The sequence below is a fragment of the Podarcis gaigeae genome (assembly GCF_964106915.1).
Source record: "Podarcis gaigeae genome assembly, chromosome: 16".
NCBI classification, from domain to species: Eukaryota; Metazoa; Chordata; class Lepidosauria; order Squamata; family Lacertidae; genus Podarcis; species Podarcis gaigeae.
In genome coordinates this window covers 33,387,140-33,397,023 of record NC_139693.1, presented here as the reverse complement: position 1 = coordinate 33,397,023, position 9,884 = coordinate 33,387,140, and positions in this window count along the sequence as shown.

Genomic DNA, 9,884 nt, shown 5'->3' with positions numbered 1-9,884 from the left:
GAAGGAGCGTCTTCACCCCCATCGTTCTACCCGGACACTGAGATCCAGCACCGAAGGCCTTCTGGTGGTTCCCTCGCTGTGAGAAGCCATGTTACAGGGAAACAGGCAGAGGGCCTTCTCAGTAGTGGCACCCGCCCTGTGGAACACCCTCAAAGAGAAGAACAACTACCAGACTTTTAGAAGACATCTGAAGGCAGCCCTGCTTAGGGGAGATTTAATGTTTGATGCATTACTGTATTTTAATATTTTGTTGGAAGCTGCCAAGAGTGGCTCTGGGGAAGCCCAGCCAGATGGGCAGGGTATAAATAATAAATTATTATTATTATTACTACTTTTGCTACTTTTGATTCCCAACAGGTAACTTAAGAGCCCTGCTGGATCTGGCCAAAGGCCCATCTGGTCTCACAATTGTGTTGTCCATGGGCAGCCTCCAAGCGTGACACAAGTGAACAGTGCTCTACATTTGGGATTCTCAGCTACTGGCATTCATAGGAAGGCTGACTCTGACAGTGGAGATACAGGAGATAATTGCTACTAGAGATTGAGTGGCAATCTTTACCTGGCCAGGTGAGAGATGGGGAAGAGAATGACAGGGGAGACCCTGATGGGAGCTGGGCAGGAAGGCTGCCACAAGAGGTGTGACTACCATCCTAAGAGTGTAAATTAATTGTGGTGTGTAAGCTTTTGTGGAATGTCCTTTGGGAATAGTGGCCTTTCCACTATTTTATTTCTATGCAGTTTAGTCTTAAGTTGTTAAAGCTCATGACCTTATTTGTATTGTTTTTATATAAGGATTTATTTTGATATTTATTGACATCTTGATTATTGTCTAATATATAGATATTTAATTGTTCTATTTATTACTACTCATTTAGAATGTTGTGAGCCACTGCGGGAAAGTGGAATACAACAAATATAGAGGGAGCCCAAGAGGCATCTGGCCCACCCTCTGCAATGCAGGGATCACATCTAAAAAATGCCTCCGGCTATTTGAACAGCTGCAACAGGAAAGAGACTGGGTCAGGTTGATTCTAGATTTAGAACACTTGTTTAGCCCCTTGTTGAGCATTTCTCCTATGTTCCCACCCTCATTCCCCAACAATTTATGAGAAAAGAATTTCCATTAGAAAATGATCAAAGGGGCATCAAGCAAAAGAGCCACCCACTGTTCTCAAAAACTATATCAATTAACAATCGGCTTGCTGCTGGTCTGCATTATATCTGGGAGCTGTAGAGAATTCAGCAGATGGATGAGCATTGACTGACTTCTTTCGGAGTCGACAGCTCTTCGACGTAAGATTAGCACAACTTGATTCTTAGCAATACAGATTTCAAGGGAACTGCGGCCATCAAGGCCAAACATGGCCTGCACCATGCACATTAACGGTTAAGGTCCTCTTCATAGGCATGAATGAGCAGCACGGCAGCAGTCGTCTTCATGAGTTGGTGGTTGGTGATGGGGCTGTTGGCATGCAGAGGGTTGGGAGGCCAGCTGGCAAGCCCCAGCTCGGCCGACTCCTTCCATCGGCCTACGCTCCGACGTAAATCAGTGACCCAGACTTCAAAAGCCAAGGCACGCTATTAGCAGAGAGAACTGCACACACAGAATAGGCGTGAGGCTTGTGGAAGCATACTACAACTACAGATTTATTAATCATAAATCAGGACAAAGAACCATGTCGTCTCTCTCTCTCATGTCTTCTCAAAGAGAACAGCTAAAAGCAAAAGCTATACACAACGGAAGTTCCCAGCATACTGGGCTGGAATGTAAACAGACATGTGGCACACAACAATTCCACACATCTGCCCTTGAGGTTGTTAAGAAAGTTGTAGGGTTTTTAAGGTCATTTAAAGGCACAGGCTGCAGTGGCATCAGTCCATAGACAGGAACTCAAGAGGCTTGTGAAAGCCATGTGCTTGAGCTAGAGCAACCAGATAGATTCTCATGGGTAGAGTTGCTGTTTTTGTTACTATTGCACCCCTCTTTGACATGTTGAAAGTAAGTTGTGTTCATAGAACAGCAGAGTTGGAAGGGGACCCAAAGGTCATCCAGTCCAACTCCTTGCAATTCAGGGACCACACTTAAAGAGTCCCTGACAGATGGCCATCCAACCTTTGTTTAAAGAAACCTGCAATGAAAAAGTGTCCACCACAATGCCAGGTAACCCATTCCACAGCTGAACAGCTCTTAATGTCATAAAGTCCTTCCTGATGTTCAGTTGGAATCTCCTTGTCATTTGAATCCATAGGTTCAGGTCTTAGCCTTTGGAGCAGCAGAAAACAGGCTTGCTCCATCTTCCACGTGAGCCCTTCAGATACCTGAAGATGGTCCAGGTCATTGGATTGGATGGGTCTTTTGAGCCTGTTTTGAATTTGACTAGGGGCTCAGTGACGTTCAGTCTGAAACGGTCCATTTCAAAGTAATCAAGCGGTAGTAGGCTTACCCAGTGACCTCTGAGTTCTTCTGCCTACATGCCCATTCAGAAACTTCAGCTCAAAGAAAGAGAGTCAAAGAAGGAGTTGCTGGAGCAAACTATTGAATGTTACAAGAGAGAAGTTAATAGATATTGACTATTCTTTGCTAAAAGTAGGTCATACATTGCAGGAAAATGTTACGAATGCTGTCTGAGCTGGAATAAGGGAAAGAGGGAAAAATCTTACCATTTGCTCAAAGCTTCGATCAGTATGGCATCAAGCGAAAGAGCCACTCATTGTTCTCAAAAACTATATCAATTAACAAACGGCTTGCTGCTAGGCTGCATTATATCTGGGAGCTGTAGAGAATTCAGTTGATGGATGAACATCGACTGATTTCTTTCGGAGGCGACAGCTCTTCGACGTTAGATTAGCACAACTTGATTCTTCGAAATACAGATTTCAAGGGGACTGGGGCCATCAAGGCCAAACATGGCCTGCATCATGCACATTAACGGTTAAGGTCCTGTTCATAGGTATGAATGAGCAGCATGGCAACAGTTGTCTTCATGAGTTGGTGGTTAATATTTGGTGATCTTGAGGTTGTTAAGAAAGTTGTAGGGTTTAAGGTCATTAAAGGCACAGGCTGCAGTGGCATCAGTCCATAGATTATTGGTATAGGAACTCAAGGCTTGTGAAAGCCATGTGCTTGACCTAGAGTGAGTTTCTCACATAGACTGGTGTGGGAACAAAAGGCTTGATTACCTGTTTCCTCCCAAGGTAAGGGAAGTGACATAGCTGTTCTGGAAGGACAGTTTACTCTATCGTCTTAACCCCTTCATGCATTAATTAAAGCATGTTGGTTATATGGGTTATATGGGGATTTCCTGCAAGTCAACTTCAACTTTATGATCAACACAAACAGCAAACAAACTCATAAATGAATATGATCTGGCAGGGGGAATCGAGGGTTTCCTACACTCTGGCAAGCCACTTTGGCAGGTGGCTTGGGCTCCATCCACCTGCCAATCAACTGACGTTATTATGACACTAGAAGACCCAATTTTCCTTCATAGTGGAGCTTGAGTTTAAGCCACAACAGAAAGGTTGCCAGGGTAACTGGGTGTGAAGTGATAGGAAGAGAGTCCTGAGCAAGGGTTGCTGGGAAGAAGAGGGGGAAGAAAGAAGACTGGGATCCATCTTGGGCAGGCTGGCAGCAGGCTGTCTGGGGAAAATGCCTTGGACTCCACGGCTGCACTGCTGTGGGGTACAAGCCCCAATGACTGTGCTGAAAGGTTCAGTCCTGGCAACTGCCCTATAGCCGCAAGACCTGTTGGTAAAGGTTGCTGAGTTGTATGCTGTTTCATTGAATAAAGACAATTAACTCTGCCTCTGCATGTCCTTCCAGCCCTGACATACTGGCATAATGGATTGTATCCAAGTGAGCTCTGCTCAGAGTAGAACCACTGAAATTAATGCACCTATGTTGATCATGTCTATTAACTTCAATGGATCTACTCCAAGTAGGACTAAGCATTGAACGCAACCCAGTATTTCTGCTTAAACTATACTAATCATTTCTAAATCTGCATCTCCCTCTCTATAAATTAGCATATGCAAGATTTATGCAAATGCACACTGTCTTCTGCCCTCCTTTTGGAGGGCAAGTGGAATTTGGAATCTATCATTTCTGCATTCATGAAAGCCAGTGAACAGCAAATCTCTATAGCTGGTAGGAGGAAGCTGACTTTAAAAGCATTCTGTTGGCACAAGTGGGGTATACATTTAGTTGCATGTAATTATGTGTAATGAGATTTGGATAATAATAGAAGGAGGCGATAAGAAATGTTCATGCTCCTAATTGGCATTGAGCAAATTAACTGCAGCAAATTAGATATCAATGAACACGGACATTTCACTGCAAATGTCAGTTATTCATCGGAATATTAATTCATGCCTAATCAATTTTCATTTTTGGTGGGACGTGTTGACATTTACCACTGTAACCGTGATCCATATTTCATGAGGAGTTCATAAACTGCTACATGGAGCAGAAAATCCCTCCCCATCCTAAAAGACAGGGATACGAGCAAGAAAAACCCCAAGAGAAAACGCTGAAATCATCCTTCTGTTTTAAGTGTGTGGAAGTGACTGTCACAGTTTATGCAGTCAAAACAGCACCATCAACACCCAAAAGCAGCCTGCAGTAAATCCCAAGGGTTGCAGAAGGACAAAAGTCTTGGGGGGGGAGCCTAAGGGGAGAGGGACCCCCAAAACAGACTAGTGAGGACTGGTGTACTCAGCGAGCATCTAATATTGACTGCTGGAATTAAAAGAGAAAACTGGGTTTGAGTTGGAAATGGAATTGAGTATCCGGGCACAGGGCATGACTCTGACTAGAACAATGAGCAAGAGCTCCTAACACGGCAATAATTTGGTGGGTTCTCCCTTGTAACCTTTAATTGCCACTGATTAGTCTCATACTTGAAAGGTCCATGAGTTAGACCTACCTAGAAGCTGTATGATCTGGTTCTTCAAGATACCTCATACCTTAATTCCTGTCATAGATGTCAGGCAAACCTGAGCTGTGGGCATCAACATATGGCAGTCAGGTAGAAAGGCAGGTGGGCCGACAATGTAGAGGTAGAGTTTGGTGCCCCCACTAGGAAAATATTTGCCCAGACCAAGAGAAAGTAGAAGATCTGGGAGCACTGTAACAGAAAGTGGCACCTGACTCTGGACTCAGGAAGATTCTAGGTTGTCATCATGACAGTGCTCTGTAGCCAATGCTGGTCCTACTCAGAGTAAATCAATTGGAATTAATGGACATTGCCACTGGGAGTTAAGGTTCAATGGAGGGGGTGGAGCTGCCTGCCCTTGCCCACCCCCAAAATGCACCCCAGGTTTGGACAACATGCTAAGCCTAATCTTGACTTGATCTGACCGAAAAAAACCTGGGGAGGAAGAAAGCAGGTGCAATCTCTGACTTGGGAGCCAGTAGGTTCATGCTTGAGAGTCCCATGGACTGCAAGAAGATCAAACCTCTCCATTCTTAAGGAAATCAGCCCTGAGTGCTCACTGGAAGGACAGATCCTGAAGCTGAGGCTCCAGTACTTTGGCCACCTCATGAGAAGAGAAGACTCCCTGGAAAAGACCCTGATGTTGGGAAAGATGGAGGGCACAAGGAGAAGGGGACGACAGAGGGTGAGATGTTTGTACAGTGTTCTCAAAGCTACCAACATGAATTTGACCAAACTGTGGGAGGCAGTGGAAGACAGGAGTGCCTGGCGTGCTCTGGTCCATGGGGTCACGAAGAGTCGGACACGTCTAAACAATAACAACAAGGTTCATGCTAAACTATGGTTTGTCTTAGAATGATGTGTGAACACAGCCAGTGCGAGACAGCTGCACAGATTGGGTCCTTGCATGGGCAGACCAAAGGACTTGCCCATTGAACTTTGCTACCCTTTGTGAAATCATGCTGCCTAGCAAACGGGCTGTGTACACACCATACATTTACACACACACATGAATCCCAGGACTACAGCTTACCCCTCACAGAGCCCAGCACCCTTAACAAACTACAGTTCCCAGATATGTGCTTTAACTGTATGGTGTATTCGCAGCTCAAGCCAAGGTTTTGGCAGCCTTAGACTGTAAATTCTCTTCTCTTGTATGTTGCACAGACAAACACAGAACGTGCACAGGATAACAAATTTTTGTTTGTGATATTGTTATCTCAGCTCACCACCCCAACAACTCCCTGCATAAAATGGTTAAGTCAAGGAAACCACAAGGTCAGCCTGCCGACTCTTTATAGAAGGAGCCTTATATTTCAAAAAAACAAAAATGTAAAGGGTGGTCTGATCAAGCAACAAATAAATATGGGATCTAATAATCCAAAGATTCAATAAGACAGACACGTCAGTAGTTAATATCTGACAACCTTCATCAAAGCCAAGAAGTCGTCGTTGGTTTGGTGGGGGGGGGGAGAGACTCTATGCTTTTCAAACAATCTTTTTCCAGAGCTCACTACACAAAATGAAAAGACCTGGGACTCTGGGGTCTTGAGGTTCTGGGAAACTGCACAAATGCGACTTCTTCAAAACAGCAGCTAGCCCTGAGTGAATTCCTAATTTCACACATCTAGAGAAGTGGCACGGCAGTTGAAGCTGTCTATGCGGCGGTGTGACCCGTCAGCATCTCATCTTAATTTCCAAAAGGTCACCATCCCATGTGCGCACACAGCCGCGCTAAGTATCACAGAATCAAAGATCTCCATCTGTGGCCTCCAAGTCCCCTGAGGAGCAAACAAGATGAACACTGTCAGGATTGAAGGTTGAGAACTTCTACAAACACACCAGGTTCAAAGGCAGCCACAAGTCCCAGAGTGAATCTGTAATTAGGCGGCGGTTGCGCCAGCCCATCTCTGTTTCAGACTTAGACATTTTTCCTTAATGAAATGTTTTTCTCAACTCCTCATGATCCATGTCATTGTCCTGCCTGCTTATGGAGACCTGCTTATTTTATTATCTTCCTATTGAAGATTCTTCCTACAAAGCTTAGTGCCTTCTATTTTGGGAGCCAGGCTGCTATTATTATTATTATTATTATTATTATTATTATTATTATTATTATTATTATTATTATATATTAGTGCATAGCATGGCATGCCCTGCCTCAGACACGATTTAATAGAATAATAGAATTATAGAGTTGGAAGAGACCCACAAGGGTCAACTAGTCCAGTGTTTTTCAACCTTTTTTGGGCAAAGGCACACTTGTTTCATGAAAAAAATCACGAGGCACACCACCATTAGAAAATGTTAACAAATTTAACTCTGTGCCTATATTGACTATATATAAAGTAATTCTCTTGAATAGGAATCAAATAAACACAAAGAAAGTATTTTATAATTACTTTATTATGAAATAGTAAGTAAGCAGAAATATGAAAAATTATAAAATACTTTATTCAGTGCGCAACCTGGGCCTGTTTGGCTGAACACAAAGCTGATATTCTGGCTGGAATCAAAGAAAGACACACACGTAGCTCTTCGTCAACAGCTCTCAGTCTCTCTCTGTATTTGGTTTTTATAGCTTGAAAAACTCATCTCACACAGATATGTAGTGGAAAATGGGAGCAATGTCAAAATAGCTTTGTTTGCCAGAAGGGGGAACTCCTTGGCAGTACCCAACCAAAAACTGTCCAAAGGTAGATCAGCAAATCTTAGCTTGAAACTACGATTTTGTCTCAGTTCAGTTAGTTCCTCCTGCTCCTGTAAAGTCATGTCCTTTCCACCAACTGATGCTGAGCTATAAGGGTCCCTAACCCAGTCAAGGCATTCAGTGGAGACTGAAGAGAAATAAAATGACAACTTCTCCTCGAGAGTTTTTAAATGTTTAACTATTATCTCACACAGTGCAGCAGTGTGAACACCTTGCCATTGCTTGGTGAGTGTGAACATTTCAAGATTGCCACTTTCCGCATGTTGATTCCAGAGTTGCACCTTTGAATGGAATCCATTTATTTTATCTGTACTTATAAGCAGGTTTTCATTTCGGCCTTGCATTCATGTGTTCAGTTCATTCAGATGATGAAATATATCTGCCAGGTATGCCAGTCTTGCACACCACTCATCACTTGCAAGCAGCTTTGCGTAATCTGACCTCTCATTTGTCAGAAACACTTTAAGTTCCTCCCGCAGCTCATACACACGAACCAAGACCTTGCCACGCGACAACCACCGGACCTCCGTATGAAACAGCAAGGTTTTATGTTTTGCTCCCATCTCCTCACACAAAGCTGCAAATATGCAACTTTTCACGGGTCGTGACTTTACAAGGTTTACCATGCGCACAACATCATCCAACACATGAACTAGGTCTGCTGGTAAAGTCTTGGCTACGAGGGCCTCACGGTGTAAAAAACAATGCGTAACAATCACATCTGGATTTCTTTCCTTCACTCTGCTTACAAAGCCTTTGGTGTGCCCAACCATGGCTGCAGCTCCATCGGTGCAGACACTTGTGCAGTTTTCCCACTTAAGTCCTCCTTGTTCAAGGTATTCTGATGTGACCCGAAAATTTTCTTCTCCTGTTGATTTTTCTGGCAATGCCTTGCAAAAAAAAGAAGTTTTCTCTAATTGCATCACCATCAACAAAACGCACATTGGCCAAGAGTTGAGCATGTCCACTGATATCAGTAGACTTGTCAAGTTGCAATGCAAATTTCTCACTGATACGGATTTTTTCCAAAACCACACTTTCGATGTCTGCAGACATGTCATTAATACGTCTGGAAATTGTGTTGTCTGAGAGAGGGACTTTGGCTATTTGACCTGCTCCGTCTCCGACCTGGGCCGGTTCACCCCTCCTTGGGCAACCTGGTGTGCCTCGGCTCCCCGGGGCTCGCCATATTGATGCCGAACTTAGTGCGGACACCCGATCGGCATAGCCCACAGCAGCTCCGAACTCCTGAGCTCAAGCGATTCGCCAGACTCAGCCTCCAGGAGTAGCTGGATTACAGGCATGCGCCACCGCACCCGGCTGGGCTATTTGGACCTGCTTCAGGTCCGAGCATCTCCTCTACAATGGCTTTGCAGGTGGGAAGTATTAATGTCTCTGCCACAGTGTGCGACTTTTTTGACGTGGCTATAAGTTCAGCAACTTGATAGCAAGCTTTAAGAGCTCTTTTGTTTACCTTTGTGGTTTTTCTCATGAAAGTTGCCTGTTTCTCCGTGTTTTCACGCAGGGGAACAAAATAGTCCGCATTCTTGTTTTGAAGCGAAGGGTGTTTTGTTTGGAGATGGCGTTCAAGTTTGCTTGGGACCATAGCACTGTTAGCTAGCTTTTCACCACACACCATGCACAGTGGAGTTGGTTGGTTTGCATCTCCGGTGAAAGTAAATCCAAATGAAATATAGCTTTCGCAATATTGCCTTGTGCCAGAGAATTTGCTTGAGCTAACCATCTTTGCTTTCTTTTGATCCCCACTCATACTTGGGCTCTCATCTGGCTCCAAATTTTGTTCAGAGTCCAGTTCTTTCCTTTTCAAAAACTTGTCCATCACTGCAGTATCTCACTGTCACTCAGTACTTACTGCGCTTGTCTCCTCCAGATAGCCGCTGTCCGTCACACTCAGCACTCTTCTGCGCACGTCTCCATCCAGATCCATCAGTCAGCACTCTTCTGCTCTTCTGCTCATGTTTCCTCCAAATCCAGATCCGACCGTGACCGACTGGTTCCAGATGACCTCCTCACCTCACGCTGCACCTGCGGCCTGGTCTGGATCTGGATGCGGTCTCTCTGCAGTGCCGACTCCCGCTGAGTCCTGGTCTCCGTCCGTCTCCTCCTGCTCCTGGTGACTCGAGTCGTGACGTCTTCTTCTCTCCGCTGCTGAGCACACTGTGCTCGGGCGGGAAGGAAGTCGGAAGATGATCTCCTACTGTGATAGGTCCAGGCTGGAG